Below are 13,126 nucleotides of genomic sequence, written 5' to 3'. Positions count from 1 at the left end.
AAAATGAATTGCTAAATGCAGTTAGGTTACTTGCAACTATGGTGTTCATTGCTTCTTTACCTAGAATTTGTGGATAATTACACACTTTACACTTCCCATCTACCAGTTCAACAGATTTTGAGGAAAAACCTAGGGTAGTTCTAGTATACTCCAGCATTCTATGGAATGCTGCACAATTTTATATGGGAAAGAAAAGATTCAAGATATCTTGTCAAGAGGGCTCAATAGAAAGAGACTACAGGGTGATACTGCACTTTTGAGGTGTGACTATTGTAGGTCTAAAACATGAATATTTACAGTCTCCCAAATCAATCTTACTTTGATACATTGCAAAATAAATGATGAAAATTTTAATATTAATTTTTGATTAATATTGATTTAAGTTATAATATTGATTGCTTTTGACTACTATTAATTTTGAGTAATAATATTGATAAAAAGGAAAGTAATTGCTTTTGAGCAGCAGCATGACGAATCCTTCAGAAAACATTTTTCTGCGGTGATTTTTAATATACTATGAATAAATGTTAACCGTTGTTAGAAAGGGGGAGTCGGGCCCAGGGAATGGAACCCAGCCATATTACCAATAAGGACTTCATTCTGTCAGAACGCAGGACACACAGAGTGAGACACTTCTGCACTGCACAGCCTGCAGCTCAGCAATGGGTCCCAGGCTCATCCTGCCATCCTGCTCTTCAGTCTGAAGCCAGTGAGCCCCTTATTACCCAGCACAGCCATTAGGGTGCCAGGAAATATCTCCCCACACAGTTGTAGGAGGCTGCATCAACACAGATTTTCTCTTATACTTATCATAAAGAACCAAAACCAAAACTTTTCTGAGTCTTATGTTCCTCAAAGCTCTTCAATCAGTCTATGGCACGTGACCTTTCGTCTCTAGGAAGGAAAATGGAAGTAGCATAAGTGGCCTAAGCTAAGAAAACGTTTAGCCCTAGGGACTAGCATTGCTCCTTTCCTTTATACAACCTGCTAAAATTTTGGGGTTTGGTTATCAAAGGAAAATGGGGAAAAGAAGTGGAAAACAAGTATCATTTATTTCATTAATCTAAGAATAATTTTATGTGTACAGAAATGAAGACTTGTAAAGTTTCCATTTTCATGCAGCTAACGTATAGTTAATGTTGAAATTCATAGTTGTATCCAATCCTAAACCTTTTCTTTTTTTTTGTGAGAGGGTCACACCCAGTGATGCACAGGGGTTACTCCTGGCTCATGCACCCAGAAATTACTCCTAACGGTGCTTAGGGGACCATATGGATGCTGGGAATCGAACCCTGTTTGGCCGCATGCAAGGCAAATGCTCTATCTGCTGTGCTATCCATATAGCCCCTAACCCTATTCTTAAACACGGGTTTTTGTTGACTTTTTGAGACAGATAGAAAGAAAAAGCAGTCCCATATTTTGTATTGTCTTTTTTCAAATGAGGCACTGGGAAAAGATATCAGCACACATCAAGGTGAATAGTCTTGTAAAAATGTTGTAATGGAACAGATAAAAAATGTCATTACTTCTTTGGTCCTTAAACGGTGTCCTTGAAAATCATCAATGTTGCAGGATTTATTGAGGTAATTCCTGCACTGAGGTATTTAAAAACTGAGGAAGTGAAGGGAGAGAGGATTTTTTTGTTGTTGTCCTAAATAGCTGGGCCCCTTGACAGCGTTTTCCTCAACTTTGTGATACTTTTCTGAGACCAAACATCCAGACAAAGACACAATAGAATCAACTGTCGATTAGATGTGCAGATGGAAAGTCTGGGAAACGGAAAAATGAGATTCTTAGTCATGTCATAGCCAGAAAATTCGAAGGCTTGAGCTGAATCCTACTCAGGAAAGGTCACAAGGGAGGAAGGACTCTAAGGTGATGGAGGAGTTGCAAGACTGAGGCCCGAGAAACAACCCTCCATCTCTACAACTCTTTGATCTGGCTTAACTTATGATCATGACATCATCTAGAGAGGTCCCCGTGAGAAACCACCAGCAGCATTTCCTGTGTAAAGGACAGAATGTTGAACCTGGGAGGAGCCACAGGAAGAACGCCCTCATAGCCTACTTTCGCTGAGGACTCAAGAGAATAGGATTTATTTTGACCAAGTATTCTAAATATTTCACATTCTGTCATGAGGCTCAATGAAAAATGCTAGCTCTCCTCGCAAAGAAAATGTCCTAACTGAAGATTAGTAAATGTGTTTCATCTTGCTCAGTCAGAGGTACTGAATGGACATCCAAATAAAGAACAATTAAAAAAAATCCTCCTGTGAAAGTAGTCTGGACAGCAAGTCAGCTTTCAAACTGGCAAGAATTTCTAATGTTATTTTGATGAACTAATAAAATATCCACTTTCCCGGGGTCTCCCAGCATGCAATTTTCTTAACCAAAATGAATGTGCACTTATTGTAATACTTTCTCCCAACAATAAACTATGAAAAAACAGCAAAGCTCACTTCTTCAATTTCTAGCCAAAGCCATTTACCAAAGCATAAAAAATTGTTTAAATAGTGATTTTTCTGGATAGTGTCAAACTTACAGAAAGCCCTGATTTGCAAAAAATCCATAAACATATTTTCAGCTTTTTCACAAGTAATCAGCACTACAACACTGGCTGTAGTTCTTTCTGTTTTGTTGTATCCATACAATGTTTTAAATTCAAAAGGTTCCTGCTAGAATTGGATTATGATTATTATGCAGGAGCATATCCCAGTATAAACAGCTTGCCTGGCATTTACATATTGCTCCCACATGCTCCCATATAGGACGTCTCAGTAAGTCAGAAGCACATATTTTATTATTATGAAAAGAACACAGTATATTTTTTTGTTTTGTTTACTGGAGAACCTTGAGTCTTTCCAAACAGAGTAACCCAGTGCTATAGGGCTTATACAACCCAGACCTGAAATGGTGGTAATGCTATATAATCCTTCACGACATGTAAATATTTCAAGCTAGATTTGTTTACTGTGTATGCAAGATCATCAGGTTGTCCACGATGCATTCAGAAATCCCAACCTAACTGACTGTTTTTATAATTAATGAGGGTCCTTTACCAGCTGAACAAAAAGTGAGAGCTTCAGCAGCTTTTGTTTAACCTGGAAGGAAACAGCCAGCCTCTAGCTCAGTGCAGTCAAATGAACAAGACAAATCTACCTCTCCCCGCAGGCAGCAGAAAGCTCCCACTTTCCAAGGCAGAGAGGACTGGGACTTCCAAAAACAGGAAGGGGAATCTCTGGCAAGTGGAGTGTCTTAGTTCCAGCGCCAGTGTCTGAGTTCCACGCCCCGTGCTGGCCTCGGGGAGAGCTCTACCCCAGCTCACAGTAATCCCCGCCACCGGCACCTCCCAGCCAGCAGCCCCGGGTCACTCCCCACTGTTCTCACCTCCACTATTTCCCTCCTCCGAGACATCACTCGGTCCCCCATGCAGTGTCTCAAACAACCTGACCTAAGGACTAGCTAAAGCCAACAGGAACTGACCCTCCACAGAGCATTTTGCAACTTTCCCAAAGGTCAAGATCTAATTTTTCTTAAATTGTATTTGGAAATTAGTATTTATAACAATTCCACCCCTGGGTAGGGATGGGTACAAGGGGATCTTACAATGGCTCAAGCTTTTGGCCTCAACAGGAAAGAGATGACAACATTCAGTGGATGAATTCAGAAGAGATTTTATTCCAAAGGCGAGGAGAGAGTCCAGAAGCATCCGTCTTCTGTGGGGTGGACCTAGATTGGGTTGTAGAGAAAGGCACATACCCTTCTTCATTTACATCTTTATTACAGGGGTGGTGGCTGTGGTGAGTGAGTATTTTACATTCTCCTTTAAGCAGGCAGGCTGGGGAAACTGAGGCCAAAATTTGAGATGATTATCTCTGGCCAACCAGGTTACAGATCCTGGCCCCATCCTCCTGACTTTCCTCCTTCACATACCTGCAATTCCTCCCTTCCGCCTCACCCTACCTACCCGTTCCCCTTTGCCCTGTCCCTGTAAGCAGGACACTGCGGGCCAGGCTTAGCCACAGGTGGTGGATCAGGAATGAACATCCACCTTCCCCGTGGAAGTTACCACTTGGGGCCAAATGTGTCTCTACAAAGAATCAGATGTCCCTTTTGCTTCCCTTTCTCACTCCCGGTGAAGCTGGTGCCATAAAGTCATTCCAAAGGACAGCAAACAACTGTGCTCCTCTAATTTATTTTTGTTTGTCTTGAACCATGGGCCTGGCAGGTGGCGTGTGGCTGTGGTCTGATCAGTCTCCATCTCCAGGGTGCCAAGACGCCCCTCCATGCCTCTGGGGGTGGGGGCGGGGGTATCAGTGGGTGGCATTTGGAATATAAAGGCAAAGGCGGGAGAGCATCTGTTACCTTCCTGGGCACATTGCTATTCACACCCTTCTCTTCCCGCCTCCCTCAGAGCACGTTATCATTCATCTGAACTCAGGAGTTCTCAGGCTTTCAACTCCGCAAAGTTTGCGCAGTAAAAGAGGCCGCACAAGGGAAAAGGTGAGGTGTAAGAAGTGAGAACGCAGAACATGAGCTAGGAGCCCGGACCAAGGGCGGGACAGAGCGGGGATTCTGGAATCGGGGTTCTCGTTTTGCAACAGCCGGCCACGGCTAACAGAGGCCACCCCAGCAAGGCCTGTGCTTCCTGTCTCCAAACACTTTCCTTTCAGGAGCCGGTGTCTGTTTAAGGTGGCTCTTCCCATTGCCCTGAGTGGTTCCTGCTCTCATTTTGGATCCTGCAGATGCTGCAGTGAGCTATGACTGACTCTTCAAAGGGTTGGGGGTTGTTTTTTTAGTCACAGCGGGTAGAGTGCTTGCCTTGCACGAGGCCGAACCCGGGTTCGATTCCCAGCATCCCATATGGTCCCTCTGAGCACCGCCAGGAGCGATTCCTGAGTGCATGAGCCAGGAGTAACCCCTGTGCATCGCTGGGTGTGACCCAAAAAGAAAAAAATGATTAAACCAAGAGTTCTGAAATTGCTAGGAGAGAGAGCTACAAAAATCAGATGTCAGGCCTCCGTCATCTGACTCAATTAGTGTTTAATTGCATAATTGTCAGGAATGCTACCTGAAGACTAAAGCCTTATTGTCTCCTTACACATCATCACTGCATGAAAAATAAATGAGCAACATTGCAATTATTAACACGTTTCTGCTGGGCAAGACTGTGGAATAATCTATTACTGTTGCTTTTCCTAACTTAGCTTAAATAGCAGAATCCCGTCACTTATTGACAGACTACGGAGAACTTAATTTAAAAAAAAAAAAAGACACCTTCCCTCCTTGTTACTAAATAAATGATATAAGACCCAGGCTGCTTTTGAAAGATAAAACTTAATTTTAGAAAAGTAGCACTTAAAACAATTTGGCTCAAATGAAATAAAGCCTCTTTGTTTGAAACTACAAAAGAATGATTAGGCTTTTAAATCTGGGAAAGCAAGCAGTGTTATGCGGTGAACACTGTGACATTTTATTTCTTTTCTATTGTTTTTGTAATTTAGCCTTACTTGGCAGTGCTCAGAGCTTACTCCTGTCTCTGTGCTCAGAGATTACTCCAAGTGCTACTTAGAGACCAAAGAGATGCAGGCATCAAACATTGGTCAGCCACCGGCAAGCCAGCCACCTTCTCCTCTCTACTAACTATCTCTCTGCCCCCCAAAGCTTCATGAAAAATTAGCTTTTAAAAAGAGAACATTTCTAAAACTATATTTCTGCAATGGGTGCAATTTTACCTCCATAAATACATTGAGAAATGTAAAATTTGTGTCATTACTATTGAAACTTTTATATTTATTGAGCTTTATGTTTTCACAGGAGTAGGAGAGAGTCTTATTGATCCTGCTTATACCACTATCCAGTTGAATTTTAAAAGCCAAAGCATGTGAGTGTGTGTATGTGTGTATGTATATTAGGAATAAAGACTTCTTTTAAATTGCAAATTTATTGTCACAAATTATGTTACCTGGTTTCACATTCTATTTTTCTGACCTTTGCAAAATGTAAATTTTCTCAAGGAAAGCACAAGAGAAAATTAAATAAGTGTTTGGGATGTGATACAGTTTAAACTCACTATCATGGGAACAGAGGAGAAAAAAGAAACTTTGCTTTCGATATTCTGCGGCTTATTTTTTGTCTATTCATGTTTGGAGGAGAGGACTTGTACAGTTGAATTGCAGAAAACTCATTGCCCCTGGACTGCTCAGACAAAACAAAATTAAATATTCCTATATCTTTGCCTTGATGTATAAGTGATAACACTCTGTTAAGATATGTTATACATCTAGAATTTCCTGGCAGCTTAGAATGAAATGCGTTGTTATTCTTGCAAGCCAGAAACCTGGTAGACACATCCCAGGTGCTGAAAGAATGCCTGTGAGAAGCATCTGCTGAGGGCTGGCTGCGGTGCCTTTGATGGTTGTGGGCGGGGAATTTGCGGTAGGCTGTCTTGTCTCTTGAACTCTATCTGATCTGATTCAAAAACTCTGTATCTTTCTTCTTTCCTACCCAGACCACTTACCTACCTGCAGATAGTGTATCTGGACCCAGTTTTGTCCTAGGTCAATAGGGCTGTCCCAGTGCTCATTGAAGCTGAGCCTTTGCCTGGCACCACTCAAATTTGTCTTCACCCCCCTGATAGAAACCCTGACTACCACCCTAATTCTAATAGTGGACCATTGAAAGTTTCGGGTTTGGCCAGTTTTAGTTTCATCCCTTCAAGTCCAAGGACCTCCATCCTACCTCGGCTTGGGAGGGCAGCTGTTCTTCCAGCAGCTGCTGAATCTCAGGATCTGAATCTCCGTTGGGAACGTCCCCTCCGTCCTCACTGTCTGCATCCGTCTTAGCCACTGTGGCCACGTGCTAGAGGCCAAATAATCAGCGACAGCCCATCAGACCCTCTGTTCCCGTTGGTCTAGCTAAGAGCTTCTTCCAGGTTTCTGGATGCTTCTTTCTGTGCCCTCCACCTGTGTGGGGTTCATTTATAGTCTCCCTTCTGGCCACGTGTCGTCACGTGGTGAACCAGGTGACGTTCACCTTTTGCTCTGCTTGCTTGAGTCCGTAACGTCACTTGCGAATACAAGACAGAAAATAGAAACTTAAAGAACCCGAAAATGCCAGTCATTTAAAGCCTGTTTCAGATATCAAGCAAATTCATGTGGATATGTCAGAAAAATGCTTAGAATCGAATTTTAGAACAGAATAGGCTAGAACACAGAGAACATATCATTGATACAGTTTTATCGCCAGTAATAACAAACTGTGTCTTTGTAAATCACGTTAGTTACTTGTGAGGTTTTGTGTTTTTTTTTAGGAAGAATTATAACCAAAATAAAGAACTCTTGAGTTATCAGTGAGAAAATATCAACTTGGTCATCAACTTCAGTAGTGACTTAGATTTCTTTTTATGTACTAAAAGAATACAAGTTCAATACAATCACTATAGAAGATGTACTAACTTTATTTCCTCTCATATATTCTATGTAGCTTTATTATTCACTTTTCTATAATAGTCACGTATTAAAATAACTTTTTAAAGAACTATCGTGACATACAGCCACATGCTAAGATGTAATTAAAATAATAGAGTGCATTTACTCTCCAGAGTTATAAGTATGACAACATCCAAATGTTTACTAAAATGTTTTCTAAAAAGCATATGGTCCCCAGCACATGACTAAAATCCCTGAGCAGATACAATGCATAATGAGGCAGCTGGTATTACCTCCTGCAAATTAAAAATGTACACGTTTTAATACTTTCATGTTTAGAGTTGAATGTAATGTGAATTTTGAAACTCCATATAGATAAAAATACTAGATTTATGTTCGTAAAGTGACCTTATTCTTTCTGCATGAAAAAAATCATCTTACATAAAAAAATTAAATCATACCATTTACTTGGGGAAAATAGGTGTGTGTCACTAACAAAATTGATGTGCTAAATTTAGTTTTCAGATGGAATATATGCATTATACTCATGTTACTAATAAATGTTAAAATGTCATATTCACATTTTGCCTTTGAGTGCCCTTTTAAAACCATCATGTTATTAAGATATTGTTGAACTGTTTTGCCCTTACGAAAGTCCCCTTAAATCATGGAATAAGGCTGTTAAGCAAATGTAAAATAACTCAGGCATGCCCTAGATGGCATATGGGCAATTTCCATTAAAGAAGTTTGTGTGTGGATAAAAGTAAAACTCTGTAAGACTGACTATCAGAGTCTAAGTGGATTTGAAGAATAACTATTATGAATGCTACATGAGTCAGTTCCTTGGATAAGCTGAATATTTTTCTAGGGCTTTCATTTTGTGACTTGAGCAGATAGTTTAAATATTGGCATTCAACTATTTTTAAAACTCGCAATACAGGGAAACTTTATATTTCATTCATCAAATTGCTATCTTACTTTAACTACATTGTCATTACAAATGACAGAATGGCTAATGAGATCTTTGATGAATTGATTTTTAACTCACAATACTTACTCCATAATCTTTTTTTCTGCTCAGGGACATGGTAACTCCTATTAAGCTTGACTTTCTTAGCAAGTAGTGATTTTCAACTGTGATGTCTAAAGTAGTGATTTTCAACTGCAGTTTCACTGTGAATACCTAAAAGAAATGCATTTTCTCCAGTGGTTCTTCCCTTTTTTGGACATTAGACCCACTCAAGAACTTCACAAAATGCAGATAGGTTATTGGTTGGAGTTTAGCCTGGGCCCACACAGAAATTCTGTGTCAATTGGTCTTTGTTGCCTGGGTAATTAAAATAAAAATCCCTCTGAGAATTTCTAATATTCAGTTAATGTTATGAATCATTTTAATAAAATTTTTCTAAGAACAACAAATTTGGCTTTGAGGAAGTTTATGTCTATATTATATATGAAATACTGAAGTAAGCAACCTGGCTTCTGATTTAATGAGCAACTGGTGTCATTTCTCTCGTCCTTCAGAGTTTGGTATAGCAATAGAAGTGGACTCAGATCTGGGTGGAGAAGAGGAGAGGATGTGGAAGTGGTTAAGAACCTGTTGAAGGTGATCAGGTGTGTGATGGAGCATCATCATTTTCATCATCATCATCATCATCATCATCATCATCATCATCATCATCATCATCATCATCCCATTGATCATCGAATTTCTCGAGCGGTCTCAGTAACATCTCCATTCATTCTAGCCCCGAGGGGTAGGATTAAAACAATGAAATAGTGTATGAAAGCACTTTGAGCTTTTTCTTGCTAAGCGTCCATCGGACTCTTAGGATTCACATTAAATATGTGTGCTCTGCAGAAGTAATTGTATATTTTGAAAATACGACATTACTCTCGCTGGTATTATAAAAGAGTAATTTGCTGCTCCATTTTTCCCTCAAAGACTTCAAATTGGAAGCTAATCAGGTACCAGAGATGTCTAGCAATGAAATGCTTCCTAACTGGGAAGTCGTTGGGACTCACTGATTCATCTAGAATGTCTCATATTTTCATGCAACCATTCTCACTGGATAAAAATCAGATCCTTCACTGTTCAAAAGTCACCTTCACTCTCCCAGCAAAAATGAACTGTCAATTCAGAGGCAATCGTGAAGAGAAATGTTGACGGATGTGCTATAATACAAATGTTACACTTTAAATAATTCAGAATGTTGTGAAGGGGGACAAGTAAGGGCTCAGCGAGGTGCATTGGTAAGCCATATGGCCCTATAAAACATGTGTTGAGGTGTAATGGTTTCTAGGGAAACTATCAGACCACCTTAATGAGGGATCCTGCAATGTGTAGATGAAGCAAGGTGAACAAGGAGAGTAGAGGGGAGCTTTGGGAGACTTAATGGGATTTATTCTATTCCTATTGCTGCAGAGGCCTCGTAGACTATTTAATCCCCTAGATGCACCCTAAGTTCCTTCAGTAATTGAAATTGAGACCTCACTCTATACCCTTAATACAGAAATGATTGCAAGTTAAATTTTTTATTTAAGTGACATGTTATGGACAACAATTGACACAAGAGAACAAAGCACAAGTGTTTGAAAAGAAAATAAGTGTAAAGGAGTGTGATAAAAAACAGAAAAATGAGTCTGCATAGGGGATGAATCTGATGAACACCACATCCAGCACTGTCTCATTGACAAGTTTCATCACTGGCTTGAGAGTTGACCTTCAGGCGAATTAAATGCAAAGTAGGGTTGCCTTCTTTATGTCCTAAATTCTTTCACCATGATGCGTTCTAATCATTTTGCTGGATTAATCAGTCAACCAATTAGCTGGTTAATCAATTAAAATTATTTTGTTAGTGCTTTGTTTTCTAGCAGTCATCTTTCTTTATTATGTAGAATAATTGCATATCTGAAAATGATGATTATAAAAATCAAGTCATTGTATGACAATAATGCAAAATAACTTATCAATTCAACTTATAATGGTAAAACTGAAAAATGAATTTAAAGTGGCAGTAACTCAGATCTCTGTCCATTGCAACGGTTTGAATAAACTGAAATATATATATATATATATCTTGTGTTAAGACTGCAGGTAGAACGAGTTGCCATTCTAAGCAATAACCATCAGAGCACAGACAATATGTAGACTAAGTGTCCCTGACTGTGGGTGAAATTGGGAAATATTGTCAGCATAATTCATGGCATTTTGAACTGCTACTTAGTGAAGGGAGAGGAGTAAAGAGTGGAAGTAAGTATATAAACTGAATTTCTCTGCATATGTCCTACTTTCATATTGAACTTTGCAATCCTGCAAATTTTCCTTATAATTATCTAGAAATAAATGGAAGTACACTTAAAACTCAAAGATCACAGAAAATAAAGGAAGATAAATATTTGTTATTTTTTAACAACGACATGTATAGGCACATAGTCATTTGTACATATACATATACTCCATATTTCTCATCACTGAAGAGACAGTTTTTTTATTTTGTTAAATAGAAATGAGCTTCTTTAGTTCTCTGGTCACCAAATCTCAATACTATTTTCCATCATTCTCTGGAGGTCTGGTTGCTTCCAGGCCTGAGATAGGAAACATGTAAGTTTGGTCTGGATCATCTTTTTATAGTAGAAAGCAAAATATGTTTGCCAAGCCTAGAAGAACCTTTGGACTAGAGAAAATTTGACCAGACACTCACTGTCTAGACCCATTTGAGTACCATTAAAGATAATCACTGCAATCCATTGAAATACAGTAAAACTTGTCTAACCTAGAAATTCATCATCATAATAAAAAGCAAGCAAAAAATATCTCTCACCTCTTAAAAATGCCAAAGAACTGAATATTGTGTTCTTGGTAGAAAGAGAAACAATCAAAATTGTTCTGGCTCTTCTAAACTGCCTTTCCTTCTGGTTAATAAGAGTTAATATGCAGGTCTTCCTTCTTTTAGAATTATTTTGCACCTGATAAGAAAGGAATGTTAAAATTGAACTCATTTTTAATTTCATGATTAAAGAAATGAGACAATGATCCTTTATAAGTGATGATATAAAGAAGACACTAGGGATATTATGTATCTACTAATGGAAATAGATACAGCCTCTCAGGAAGTAAACTGCTAATAGGAATGAATCAATTCTCTGGATATAATAATGGAATTACAGTGCAGTTCCTCATTAGTATTGTGTTGAGCATCCCCACCTGTCACTAGGGAAACCAGGGTTCGATTCCCCGATGAGGTGCACAACAACTTATGTTGGGCCCCAGCAATAGTACAGCCGTTAGGCTGTTTGCCTTGCACGCCCTACCCAGGTTTGATCCCTGGCACTCCATATGGTCCCCAGCACCACCAGGAGTACTTCCTGAGTGCAGAGCCAGTAGCAACCCCTGAGTATCACTGGGTGTGACCCCAAAATTTAAAAAAAAATGGAATTACAGGGAAACAGAATTATGCTAAGGACACTACTTAATTGCGCTCAGCTGCAGTGTCCAGAGTCTGGGATCTCTAAAGGAACAGCAAGCGAGGCGTGAGAGGCGGTGCAGGGGGGAAGGCACCTACTCTGCATGCAGTCACTCCTGCTTGGACTCCTGGAACTGCCTGTGTGCCCCAGCAGCCTGAAACAACCCAAATAAATAGGCAGAAAAAGCAGCCTATAGAGTTAACAAAAAATATAGAAAAAAAAGGTCACCCGTATCACTGTCATCCCATTGCTCATCCATTGATTTGCTCGAGCGGGCACCAGTAACATCTTCATTGTGAGACTTGTTATTACTGTTTTTGCCATAACATATATGCCACAGGTAGCTTGCCCGGCTCTGCCATGCGGGCGGGATACTCTCGATAGCTTGTCTGGCTCTCTGAGAGGGATGGGGAAATTGAACCCTGGTTGTCCACATGCAAGGCAAACACCCTACCCGCTGTGCTATAGCTCCAGCCCAGAAAAAAGAGATAAATTAGAAAATTCGTGTTTGAGGATAGTTCTATTAACCATAAAATGTGGCTTTCCTTTTTTCTTTCAAGTTTCAAGGAAACAAAGTAAACTCTTGAAAAAAGAGAGAACAACTAGGAAATTCTTCCATTGCTAAGGATTTTTAAACATGTGATAATGATACTTTGGCTATGTTTGATTAAAGAATAATCAATTTTGAATAAAAATGTCAACTCAATGAAAATTCTTTTAATTGTCCTCAACTCCTAGAACTTTTCTGAGATGCAACTTAGAAACTAATCAGTACAAAAATTAATTATCTGAAAATAAAAATAATTCTTTGAAAACAATTTTATAATAAAATTGGCTGTACATTAATAGCACCAAAAGTTACCCATTTTTATATGCCATTTAAGTCCATAGATTTTTGTTGTGACTTTAATCAATAAATCGATATGGCAGTATCTAGTGCCAGTAATTCAGAAATTGTTCCAAGCAATGTGGCTTTCTGGCAATGCCTTTTCTGAATCTGACATTACAATCTGAAATACTAGAAATTTATAATCTCTTATTGATTTGTATGCTGACAAGTAATTTCCAGACTGTTGGTTCCCTTATTTGTGTTTTGGCAAGTAGGAATACAAACATTTAATATTGTATAATGAATAAGTGTGAGACAGCTCACACAGGAGCTGGGATAGAAGAGAATGAAATGCAAATGAAACCTTAAGCATATTCAAGATCTTTCATAATCGTCTTAGC

Source organism: Sorex araneus, chromosome 7 (genome assembly GCF_027595985.1).
Source record: "Sorex araneus isolate mSorAra2 chromosome 7, mSorAra2.pri, whole genome shotgun sequence".
Lineage (NCBI taxonomy): Eukaryota > Metazoa > Chordata > Mammalia > Eulipotyphla > Soricidae > Sorex > Sorex araneus.
The sequence above is the reverse complement of the archived record's forward strand: the minus strand, read 5'-3'. Positions refer to the sequence as shown.